Below are 13146 nucleotides of genomic sequence, written 5' to 3'. Positions count from 1 at the left end.
ATGGATGGGGGGAGGCTGAAAGCACCGATTCTTGGTGGGACACTAGTTGTGAGGAGGTGGATATGGACGGGGGAGGCTGGAAGTGCCAATTCTGAGCGAGATGCAAATGCTAAGCAAGAAATGTTCACAAATCCCAATGAGGGGAAGTGTAGCAGAGTGGCCCTAAAGCATGAGGGAAAATGCCTTTTAACATGAAGACATAACCCTGGGAGAAAGCACCCACAGCCAGAAGCCATCTTCCTAATGGGGTGGGAGAGTGAGATGGAATGCTAATCTACAGCCACAATGTCCTCAGTGATAGGCAAGTGTGGATGGGGGGAGGTTGGAAGCGATGATTTTTGGTGGAACTCAAATCATGAGAAAGCAGATATAGCTAGGGGAGGATGGAAGTGCCAGTTCTGAAGGAGATGCAAACACTAAGGAGACGTTCACAAAACCCAATGAGGGGAAGTGTGGCAAAGCAGTCTTAAAGCATGAAGAAAAGCACCTTTTAACGTGGAAACATAACCCAGAGTCAATCTCCCATTGGATTCCATCTCCTGCTGGGGAGATGGAATGCTAATCTACAGCAACAATGACCTCAGTGATAGACAAGTATGGATGGGGGGAGGCTGGAAGCACTGATTCTTTGTAAGACACTGATTGTGAGGAGATGGATATGGATTGGGGAGGCCGGAAGTGCTGATTCTGAGGGGGACATAAATGCTAAGGAGCAGGTGCTCACAAATCCCAATGAGGGGGAGTGTGGGTCCTCAGACAAGGAACCCAGTAGCTAAGCCCCTCTGCTTGATTTAGTAGAGAGATGGGTGGCTAAGAACCCTGAGTCCACTGAACACCCCCAGCCCCCAACTGTGGCAAGGAGTTCACAAATCATCATGAAGAGATGGATGTGGGGCAGGGGCTGGGGACACAAATTGTGAAGAGATGGATGTGGGGGAAGGCTGGAAGCACTGATTCTTGGGGGGCAGTTGTGGGCAGGTTTATGCCCATCCCCACCTTTGAAAGTTGTTTCTTCCTTGCTGGCATCTTTTCCTTGGTAAAATGAAGTCACCACAGAGGTGTCCTCCATTTGCAAACAGGCCATACCATGTGTTACTTTATGCCCAATGACTAGACCTGGTGTTCCACAATAGTGATGCATACTTCTGAAACACCTAGTACTGGTTTGGACAAGAATAACATCATAGCATGATGTGACAGAGAGATAGAAAACTCCTGTTAGTGGGAAATGGCAAGTTATGAAAGCTGAGTTGTCCCTAGAAGAATGGCTGTCACCTCCCACTTAGAAGATGTTTGAGAGATATCTGTCCTACCGTCAGACCAACCCTACACAGTTCAGCTTCAGGAGCTGTGGTGCAAACAGCAGCTCATGCTACAGTAGATGCAGTTTCACTCGTTATTTCACAAGAATCACAAAGAAGCTGCTTTGCTCCTCTTATTTTGAATACCTTATCTCATTAAGAGTAGGCCAAATATGTCATGCAGTTCCTGGGTCCAAATTGCTCCAGTGAAAGGGTCCATGGTACATAATGTACTAGGCTCCTGCAGGCCACACTTTCTTACGTAGTCACGCTTTCCTTCCTCCCCATAAAGTCCACTGATTGAATGGCTACCACATGGAGGAAGAGTATCATAAGAATGGAATTATGATTACAAGCAAAATGTGGAATTTATTTTTCAATCTATAAATGAAAGAAGTTTATTATAAAGTTATAGCAAGGCAGCATCTTAGTCCACCGAAACTTTTAAAGAAGATTATTTTAAGAATAATTACTGTTTGGAGATCATTGATACAATTAACTTTTGTGACACTTTATAAAGTTACCAGATTGGGTCACCCCAGAGTCGGAAACGACTGGTGCTTGCACAGGGGACCTTTCCTTTCCAGCATCTGTTCAGTTATTTATTTATCTTCTTCAATTCATACCCTGTTTTTAATTTGTAGCTCTTAAAAACTTATATCCACCCTCTCAGGGTGGTTTATATTGAAACCATAACAATAAACAGTATCAAATTTTGATTATATATAAAATCAGACAATTTTTTTTAAAAAGCAGAAAACCAGAATGAAAGTTGTGTCAGTAGTAACACTTGGATGGGGCCTTCTGAGTGATGTTAATGGATATCAAGCCACTAAGCATAAGGCCAGGGCTACTGGGTAAGGGAAGCCAGGAACTGAAAAGTTTGGACACTGCCTCAACAGAAAGCCTTGTGGAACAGCTCCATTTTACAGGCCTTGTGGAAATCTAGCAGAACCTGCAGGGCCCTGATTTCAACTGGGAGCTTGTTCCACCAGGCTGGAGCCAGGACTGAAAAAGCCTTGGCCCCAGTTGAAGCTAGCCAGACATCTTTTGGGATGCGGACAGTCAGAAGACGTTGATCAACTGAGAAGATATTGACCAACTGATCAACTGAGCACAAAGCTCTGTGGGGCAAATATGGGGAGAGACAGTCCCTGAGATATGCAGGTCCTTGGCTACAAAGGGCCTTAAAAGTCTGCACTAGAACCCTGAGCTTGATCCAGTACTGTATAGGTAGCCAGTGCAGTTGGCGGAGCACCAGCTGAATGCAAGCTTTCACAGGGGTTGCCGTCAGCACGCACTCTGCTGCATTCTGCACCAGCTGCAGTTTCTGGGACTAGTTCAGGGGCAGCCCCATATAAATTGAGTTACGATAATCTAGCCTGGAAGTGACCATTGCATGGATCACTGTAGCTAAGTCTTGGGAAGTGAGATAAGGAACCAGTTGCTTGACCAGCCAAAGATGATAGAAAGCTGATCGAGCAATGGTGGCAACCTGGGCCTCCACAGAAAGTGAGGAATCCAAGATAACCCCTAGATTCTTCACCTTCGATCCCTTCACCAAAGGCATCCTTGTTGAGGGTTGGGACTCACAGTGTTTTTTTTTTAGCCTCCAGATCACAGATTTTTGTCTTAGATCAGGAAAAATGGCCCGAGAGCAAGCTAATTTATGCAGCAAGCTCACAGTTTTAATGCCAGTTGCTTGTGAAGTAGAACTTCTGCTTCAAGTCTCCACAGCTTAAAGGGAGTATTGGTTGAGAGCCAGACTCCCTACCCCAAATCTCCACAACTCAGGTACCGGTCTTCTACTACATGCTGCCAAGTGTTGGGAAAAGGTAACACATTCAAATGTCAAGAACTGACTAATTAAAGTTGGTGATATGACAACAATGGTGATAATTACAAACACTGTTCAATTAGATAGAAGAATAAACACTCAGTTTTCCCCATGTTTGTCCCATGTAAAAGAATACAAATAATTCTATTCTGGAGAACTCATGGATGTGAATGTGAATGTTGCTATATGATTGCTTTATTAATTTAGGACTGTAAAATATGGTTGTGATGTTTTTAATTAGTACCGAGTCCTTGTTTTATGATAGGGAAATGATGATACAGTGGTTGCTGTAACAGTCTACAACTGAAAAAGGTGTGACCAAAACCGGTATTGTGGACTAACTCATTGTGGATTTATTTCTTGCTGCATTGATGGACCTTGGATTCAAGTCAAGGAACGATGGACATTGAGGATTTCATTATAGACTTTTTCATGCATTGACTTTGTGGATATTTTGTTTTGGTGTGGTACTGTAACTTTAAGATTACACGTCTTTGTGCTACTCAGGTTCTACTGTTTTTCCTCATATTATGAAAACCAACACTGCAACACCCTTGGCAGGACTTCAATATAGAGTGGCCAACAGATGCATCTCTCTTAGTTTGGACATCAACAGCATAGTGGGGAGTGGGAAGACCAAATCACAGCAGGGGAAATGTCTTCCAGGGACACCACATCGAGGAAAACCAAAGATGTGACAATGACCCTGGTTGGATGAGCTCGAATCAGCTCAGGTAAGGACTCCTTAGCGAGCTCATAACAAAGCACAATTGTCAAAGTCATCCATTTTACAAAACGTTAGGAAGTGATTTTGTGACTCCAGCAAGGGTAACTGTAGGCCACAAACAAAGGAGTGTCTGTACAGAACAGATGGAGAGCGGCCAGCAAGTGTCCAAACATGTAGCGTTCGTTGACTGTTGTCAAGTTAGCACAGAAGTTGGTAAAGTAGTTGGCTGAAAAAGGCAGAATGATAAAACTACTTTGGACAAAAAGGTGGAGTCTGGTCAAAAGGCAGCTTTTTACCTGTGAAAAATGGCATAAGGCCGTAGTCAGAAAATTTTGGGTGGAGGGGCTCAGGAGCTAATAAATTTGGTGGGGAGGAGCATGGGGCTTGGCTGCTTCTTCCCTCCAGTGGCCAGCCCACCCGGCCCCAGCTCTTTCTTGCTTTCTCACTCTTGCTGCTGGTCTCTCACTGTCCCCCCTCTCTCTGCCACTCTCCCCCTCGCTGCCCCCTCTCTCTCTTCCACTCTCCCGTTCTCTCTCTGCCACTCTCCCGTTCTCTCTCTCGCTTGCTCAGCTGGGTGGGCAGGGAATGCCAGAGCCTGGAGGCAGCTGCAATGCTGAAAGAGCTCCACCACTTTGCTCCCCCCAGTGGCGGGGGCTACTCCTGTTCCTGCCTCGGGCACAGTTTGGCTGCTGCCAAGACAACAAAGCAAGAAGAGCTCGGCGTAGAACTGCTGCTTGCTGCTGGCCAGGAAAAGAGCGGCAGTGGCCATGGCAGCTGGCGGCTCCATTGGAAGGGACATGGCAGCAGAGCATCCAAACTCCTCGGCCACTCAGCTGCTGCAATGGGGAAGGTGCTGAGCTTGGTGATCCTCCCTGGTGCAGAACAGCCACCTCCCAGCTTCTCCCCCTCCCTCCGCGGCAAGCAAAGTGAGAGCAGGAGGCAGCCGCCACTTCCAGCAGAAGGATGAGAAAACCCTTCCCCAGCTTCAGTAAAAGGAGAGGGCATACAGGTGGAAGGAGGGGGGGGGGTTGGGTGTTGCGGCCTGCCCTCCCCCCCCCCCCCCCATAGCTACGGGCCTGGCATAAGGTGGATCCAAACGAACTGTGCAAATCTTACTTTGCTTCACAGGCATAACCACAACAAGGAAAAATGTTTCTCATGATAGAAGAGAAGGAGGTACAGTCCCCAAAGGTTCGAAGTGTTTCCCCTACGAGGGAGAGACTTCACAATGGTGCTGAAAGCTTGATGTGTGGAAGAAGTTGTATCGTGCCTCTCAGAAAGGATCTAGATATCTGGTGAAAGAAAACAGTCACACCATTGACTGAGCAGCGGAAAGCAGAGGTGGCAGAAAGGTGAAAAACAGTTATGTTCAGTATCACTAAGGAAAACCAGATAAGACAGGATATGAGAGAGGGACACAGAGTTTGGGTCCAATTGAGGTTGTGAGAAAGATGTTTCAATTAGCCTGGTAAGACTGTAAGGTGACCCAATATGGGCATTCAGAGGAACATGCTGGACCTCCCGTGGGAACTCCACTGTGTGACCCTCCAAGTGATTAATTGGAGGAGTCCTAAATCTTGATGAAGCATTGCCCCATGGTGTCATGTGAGGAAGGCTGGTACTAGTGGGGAATAAATGAAAGTGTTGCAAAACAGATGTAGAAGGTTCATCAATCCCAGTTCACAAGGCCATCAAGGAGTCACCAGAATGCAGCTGGGCCAATCACTGGAATTTTTTTTTGATTGTCCCAGGAATTAGTGGGGAAAAAAGGGAGAGGGACATGCCCTATCCACTAGCGCAAAAGGAGCATCTGCTAACAATCCCTGCACCAGAGCACCAAAGGTGAAAAAGATTGGGGACTAGGCATCTCATGGGTCACCGAAGGTTGGGAGACTAAAGAAGAAACTGAATGGGGATGGGGCTTTCTCCTCAGCTCTAGGCATGTCCAGTAGCAGCCTGATCCCCAGAGCAGAGGAAAAAGCCTGCCAAAACACTGAGGCTAGCTCTTTTAGATCTCTGAGGCTGGGTTCATGAGCAGGCCCAAAACCCAAGCGTGGGACAGCAAAGGGACCACAAAGAAGATCTTATCATTCTTGGGTAAGGTAATTGAGAGAATGGTAGCTGAGCAGTTTCAGGGTTTTTAGATGACACTTTGACATTGGGCCCACTCCAATCCAGCTTTCACTCTGGCAACAGGATGGAAATGGTGCTGGTTGCCTTAACACATGATCTCCACAGACAGCTGGCGAGCTGGGTCAGTGCTGCTATTGTTATTAGATCTTACAGCAGCACTCATCACAGTTGACTATAATTTGTTGACACATCGCCTTGTCAATGTAGGAGTTTGGGGGTTGTCCCTTCAATGCTCTTCTCTTTTCTCCATGATCATGGACAGAGGGTTGCACTGGGTGAGAATGTGTCCTCTAGATACCCTTTAATGTGTGGGGACCCTCAGGGGGTACTTCTCTACCCAATGTTGTTTAATATCTCTATGCGCCCCCTCACCCAGCTAGTAGAGAATTTCAGGCTAGGGTGTCATCAGTACACTAATCACACCCAGCTATAGCTGTTACTGGATGGCCACCTGGATTCCGCCACATAAAATATGGTTGCAGGTTTGGAAGCTGTGGTTGGGTGGTTAAAACAAAGCAGGTTGAAACTGAATCCAACCAAATTGGGGGTTTTGTGGCGGGGGGAGGCTTTGGTTTTGAGGCATAGATTACCCACTGTTGATGAGGTGTCACTGACACTGGTGCAATCTGTTAAGAGTTTAGGAGTGATGAATACCTCCTTGAATATGAAGGCCCAAGTCACACACCTTGCCAGGCTGGCATTCTTTCATCTACACCAGGTTTGGCAACTAACCCTTTTCCTGTTGTGCCCTGACCTAACCACGGCAATCCATGCAACAGTTACCTCCAGATTAGACTACTGTAACTTGCTTTATGCTGGTCTGCCTTTGAGATTAACCCAGAAACTCCAACTGGTCCAGAATATGGTGGTGTGAGTCCTGACAAAATGTCATGGACAGTGCATACACATCTGGTGCAGTGCCAGCTACACTGGCTCCCAGTGGAATACTGAGTCAAGGTTCAAGGTTTTGTTTTTGACCTAAAAGGCCCTGAGTGGTCAGGGATCAACATATCTATAGCCCCACTCAATGCACAGCAGCCAAGAAGGTCTGAGCGCCTGCTCCGGCTGCAACGCCACTGAGGATGTTCTCCACAGCTGAGAACGAAACGTCTGGAAGGAAAACTTTCTCCAGTAGAACACGGCACTTGATCCCAAAAGACTCTACAAACCCTAATGATGTTACCAACCGTGAAAACCTGAAATCTTTGATCTATGGGACTGTCTCCTCCACTATGTATATAATATTTACTGTTTTTATCTGGTAAATGTTTTAATGTTATTGTACATTGCCTAGAGCTCTGTAGCAGCAGAGATTGGCCAGTTCACAAATCAAATAAATAAACTGATAATAATAATAATAATAATAATAATAATAATAATAATAATAATAATAATAATAATAATAATAATAATAATAATAATAATAATAATAATACCTTTTATTTACATCCCGCCCTCCGCGCCGAGGCAGGCTCAGGGCGGCTAACAGCATCAGTCAATATAACAGATAATACAATACTTTAACAGTAGGTAACAATTATTTAAAATTCTAAAAACAGTAAAACAATAAAATTAACATCTAGGTGCTATTCTGACAGATAACAAAATCATTTAAGCAGTCTCTCAGATTTTAGTCGGTGAAGTCTTCACTAAAGAGGAAGGTCTTGCAGGCCCTGCGGAATCGGTCAAAGTCCCGTAGGGCCCGCACTTCCTCCGGGAGCTGGTTCCACAGGTGTGGGGCCACAACAGAGAAGGCCCGAATGCGGGTACTCTGCAGTTTTGCTTCCTTCAGCCCAGGAATAGTCAACAGGTCCTTCCCTGCTGACCTCAGTGCTCTCTGGGGTTCATATGGGGAAAGACGGTCCCTCAGGTAGGCAGGTCATCATCATCAAAACAATGCCTCCCAATATTTTGGTGATTTTTCCCCATGGAAAATATGCATTTATTTACACTGCCTTCACTTTCAGTTGTACTCGGTGATATAATACTATAGCCAAATCTGACTGGTGTTATGATGTCCTCCACGGCTTTTTTTGAGCAGGAACACAGTTCTGGATGGCTTGGCATCGGAAATGTGGCCAAACATGCAAATTGGTTCCTGCTGGGCTTTTCCCACAAAAAAAAAACCTCTATGTGAAACAATGGTGACACCAGGGGATGTGGCCTAATATGTAAATGAGTTCCTGTTGGACTATTTCTATAAAAAAGGCCCTGATGTCCTCTATGATACTATGTCATCTGCTTACTAATGAAGTAGGGTTGCCAAGTCCAATTCAAGAAATATCTGGGGGCTTTGGGGGCGGAGCCAGGAGACATTGGGGGTGGAGCCAGGAACAAGGGTGTGACAAGCGTAATTGAACTCCAGAGGGAGTTCTGGCCATCACATTTAAAGGGACTGCACACCTTTTTAAATGCCTTTCTTCCATAGGAAATAATGAAGGACAGGGGCACCTTCTTTTGGGGTTCGTAGAATTGGACCCTCTGGTCCAATTGTTTTGAAACTTGGGGGGTATTTTGGGGAGAGGCACTAGATGCTATACTAAAAATTTGGTGCCTCTATCTCAAAAAACAGCTCCCCCAGAGCCCCCAATACCCATGGATCAATTCCCCATTATTCCCTATGGGAATCGTTCTCCATAGGGAATAATAGAGTGCCCAGTAGACATTTCCCTCCCCCCCATGCTTTCTAAAGCGGGGGGAGGGCCTCCAAACCAGGGAATCCCCTGCCCCCTCCCTCTCTCTCTCACACAAATACTTACTGGGTCTTGTTCCTGCAGAACTTTACTTGCTCTGAAAATGAAAGCAAAACAAAAGGAGGGGCCATTCTCCGAAGCCCTTCCTGTTTCCAGCTTCCTGCTCAGCCTTAAAGGCACATATTTTAAAAACAGACCTGCAGGAGCTCTAAAACTACATGGTGACTGTGGAGAGCGGGGCTTCCTCCGCCGGCCAGCTGGCTGGGGGCCGGGAGAAGCCTGTAAAAATGGGGGATCTCCTGCTGGGACCTGGGGATTGGGAACCCAATAATAAAGTGACAGGGAAAAAAAGGACTACCATGATAGCAGCAACCAAACATGACTGAAAAAGCCAAAAAATGGCAGGAGAATCAAATAACCACTGGTGGTCACAATCAGTAATGTTCTTTCCCCTGAATTTGCCCCATTTTCCCATGAATTTTGAAAAATGCAAGGGGACAGCAAAAATGCTGAGGTTGGGATGAGATGTTCCTTCTCATCCATTACATGGGAAGAAATCAGGCTACAGGGAGTGAATTAAGGGGGGAAATTTTCAAACTTACCCTCTTTTGGGCAACTTAATGGCTGATTCTTCTTTTTTTAAAAGTACATAGCTTAAAGTTTCGATTTTAAAAATAAAAGTAATGTAAGATATTTAAGTTGACCATCATTAGAAGTATAGCATTTGCTTGTACATCGAATTCTTACGAATTATGTCTAAAGTTGCCAGATATTCTACAATAGAAAACCAAATTGATACAAAATGTTTTTTGCACTTATTAATGGCTGATTCTTCTCTTGCAAAGGAGATTTAGAAATAAGGAAATGTAACTGAAATTTACTGGCTTTATTTCCCTCTGTGCTGTCTGAAAAATGTAACTGTATGCAAAACTCTTCTGAAAGCAGAGAATTTGGAGCAAACCATGTACTCTGTAAACAGTTGTTACATGTTTCTCTATATAAACACTTCCCTTCTTTATTCAGTTTTAGCACATTTTGGCTTGGTAACTGAACTTGGCATTCAAACGTTATATATACAAAACAATGTTATATGTACAAAACAATGATCAGTTTTACATAACGTTCACTTAAAGAAACCCATACAGTTTCAGTCAGGATTTGAGAAGTTCATAGCAACACAATTTAACTTCTGATCTCATCGCTTCTTAAACTTTCACAGAATCTGCATCTATGAGTAATCAGGTCGGTGAGTACAGAAGTGGTTGGGAAGAACCAGCTACTTAACATTAATGCACATTAGAAAAAGTACCTGGACACAGTTGCTAGCTGTGGTTCCAGTCATAATATGCCTAAAATAATAGCAGTATTTTTGTTGGAGGCCATTTAGTTTTTTGAAGGGAAAATGAACAGAAAGCATATTCCATATGCAATCCTGAAAGTGGGGCTCTTTATTTCAAATACCCTTAATATCGCATATCCTGGGACTGACAATTCCACACACACTGGCCGCAAATGAAACTTAGAGCTCTTCAAACCCAACAGACCCGTCAGCTTTGCCTTAAAAAACAAACAAGCCCTGTTGTGAAAATTATCCCCTGACCCAGGTTAATAGCAACTTTGGTGCAACAAAAGAAAATAAACCAAAAACAACAAAAAAAGGAGTTAGGATGACATTATACCATGCTGTAGCAACCTCAAAGGAACAAATATGGGCAGCAACAAACAGATGGAGTGGAAAGAGGAGCTGGAGAATAGGGAACACAGTAGTGAGGGTAGCAGAACCAGGAAAGGATTTCCCCTCCTCAAAATATCTTAGGAGGTCCCCCCCACATCTACTTCTACTGCCATATTCCAAGTACCTTAAAGCTGTATTTTTGGGGGAAATTCAGGCTCCTGAAACTAGAAAGTAAGACCCAATTCACAGATGCTGCTTGAAATTATTTTCCTGTTTCCATAGAAACTCAACTCTTATTGGTGAAAATAAGGTGTTTTTAATGACTGTTTTGTAACTTCGCTTACCTCGGTTTGTCTATCTGACCATTATATTGCAAACCCCTATAATTTCATGCTTACCATGCATGCTGTTTTAAAATAAACGTCTGGTGTTATTAACCAACTTCTTTTGAACATGGCTGTGCTGACAATTGCGCACTGGCTCTTACTATGCGTTGTAATTTAAAATTCTAAAAGGACAGATTACTGTCATTTGTGAAGTACACGCTACCCCTTTTTTGTAATCACACTTCACAAAAGTTTTTTCCAGATAAAACAGATTTTTTAAAAAATATAATGAAACAAGGTGAAAATTGTTGAATATTTAAATACCAAATTATCTATTAATAGTCTGGGATAAGCAGATTCCCCCAGCTCTGACCTTGATGGGAATTCATTCTCTTTTTTTACACCAGGGTTCTGCTCAGATGCTCTCTGGTCAAATCTGGCAGAACAATGAGGAGCAGAAGGCATGGGACAGAGAGAGAATGCTTATCCCCCATGTTTGCTAATCTTTTATTGGGACCCAACCCAAATCATTAACTTTTTTGAATTTTAATATTAAAATAGGTGTTGATCGGAGGAGCAGTCTGAAGGATGGAGAACCAAGTTCTGATTGAGAAATCCCTCCAGCAGAATTGCTTAAATAATAATGCCTGAATAGCCCTAACTGGTCCGATCCTGTCAGATTTCAGAAGTTAAGCAAGGTCAGCCATGTTAGTGTTTGGGAGAGACTACCAAGGGAAACCTGAGTTGTGTGGAGGCCAGCAAAAACAAACCATCCCTGCTCATTTCTTGCCCTGAAAACCCCATAGTCCTGGGGTCAACATGAGTTGATCGTGCTGACAGTACAGCAATTATTGTTACTGTTGGCTGTGACACATCTTTTTAAAAAGGTAACTGAATTTCAGCCCTTCAGATCTGATTTGGAATGAGGTTCAGTTCTGGGCCGTCACATCTGATCCACTTCCAAATTTTTCAAATGCTTTCCAAATTTGCTCTACAGAGAAGGCATCATGTGTCCTAGCAATGTAGGCTTCGGTCTTAAGTCATGGATATTTCCACAAGCACATTGTTAAGGGTTCTTGCAACAACCACTGGTGTTCAGCATTAAGTTGATGTTATGCTGTTTTGAGGCCTCTGCTTACCTACTGCTGCCTTACTGAAGTGTAAATTTCGCTACAGGGGTAACGACAGTAGTACTGAGCCATGTCGTTTGGTGGAAGAAACACAACAGGGCTTGATCATAAATTTGAGTAAGGATTTAAGCAGTTAATTTGCTCCAGCAGTGTGTTTCATAACAGCTTCCTGGGGGTAGCTTCCTTTCACTACATAGCCATCTGTGTAGAAGACATAATTCTTTGTGTTGCAAATGTTCCTAAACCAGTGCTATTTGGCATTGCTTGAACCTTTTCAGCACTACTTTAGTACCTCCGGTTCCCCATGTGTTTAAGGAATCAAACTGGCATCTCACGTTTTTGCAGTAGTGAGTGACCAGTCCTGAAGCTTCCCTGGACTGTATCCATGGTGCCCATTCTGCAGTAACATTGAAACTTGTCCAGGGAGGCCATGCCTCCTCCCCAAATGAGCCACCTTGCTGTTTTGTGTTCCATTTTTTTTTCACCAGTAGAAACTCAGAGGAGGATTTTGTGTATGGGGGGGTGAGAGTGTAGAGTGGAAAAGGGGCACAGATGCAAGGCAGCATTAACTGCAAAAACCAATACCTCCTCTGGGTTTGGGCTGCTAATGACAGGGGAGATCACCTGAAGAAGAGCATAAACTGAACTGTATTTAATGCTTGTTTTGTGCGAACATAATAGGTTAGCTGGAAAATAATGAACAAAAAATTGACTAGCAAATACCACATGTGTTTAAAGGCAAGCCCCCCCCCCCCCAAAAAAAAACCCTGGTGGATATTTTTTCTGGGGGGCGGATTTGGTTTCCATGCTTGGCCTGGAAACTAATGGGTCTCATAAAATGAAGAGCACAGCAAGACAGTCAATCCAGAATGCAAAGCTCGTTTGGACAAGAGCTACACATGCCGTTTTGTTTGGGGCAGTACCTCATTGTAACATGTACGGCAATCATTTTCTTTTTTTAAAAAAATGAAATGATGAAAAGAGAGACAGAAGAGATTGGATTTATACCCCACTCTTCACCCGGAGTCTCAGAGCAGCTCAAAATCTCCCTTCCCTTCCCCTCCCCACAACAGGCACCCTATGAGGTAGGTGGGGCTGAGAGAGCTCTCAGAAAACAGCTCTTGAGAGAACGGCTCTGTGAGAACCATGGCTTGCCCAAAGTCACCCAGGAGCTGCATGCAATGGAGAGGAGAATCAAATCCAGTTCTCCCAGAATAGAGTCTGCACACTTAACCAATATACCAAGGGTGGCCAAACTTGCTTAATGTAAGAGCCACAAAGAACAAATGTCACATGTTTGAGAGCCGCAAGACGTGAATGTCAG

The 13146-nt window shown here is 44.3% G+C and overlaps 1 protein-coding gene across 2 annotated transcripts in view; it reads right to left on the bottom strand.

The window, feature by feature from the left end:
* GALNT13 (polypeptide N-acetylgalactosaminyltransferase 13) overlaps nucleotides 1-13146 on the bottom strand; it is a 370357-nt gene that overhangs the window by 51597 nt on the left and 305614 nt on the right. The window lies entirely within an intron of this gene.

The sequence above is a fragment of the Heteronotia binoei genome, chromosome 16 (assembly GCF_032191835.1).
Source record: "Heteronotia binoei isolate CCM8104 ecotype False Entrance Well chromosome 16, APGP_CSIRO_Hbin_v1, whole genome shotgun sequence".
Taxonomy (NCBI): domain Eukaryota; kingdom Metazoa; phylum Chordata; class Lepidosauria; order Squamata; family Gekkonidae; genus Heteronotia; species Heteronotia binoei.
The sequence above is the reverse complement of the archived record's forward strand: the minus strand, read 5'-3'. Positions and strand labels throughout refer to the sequence as shown.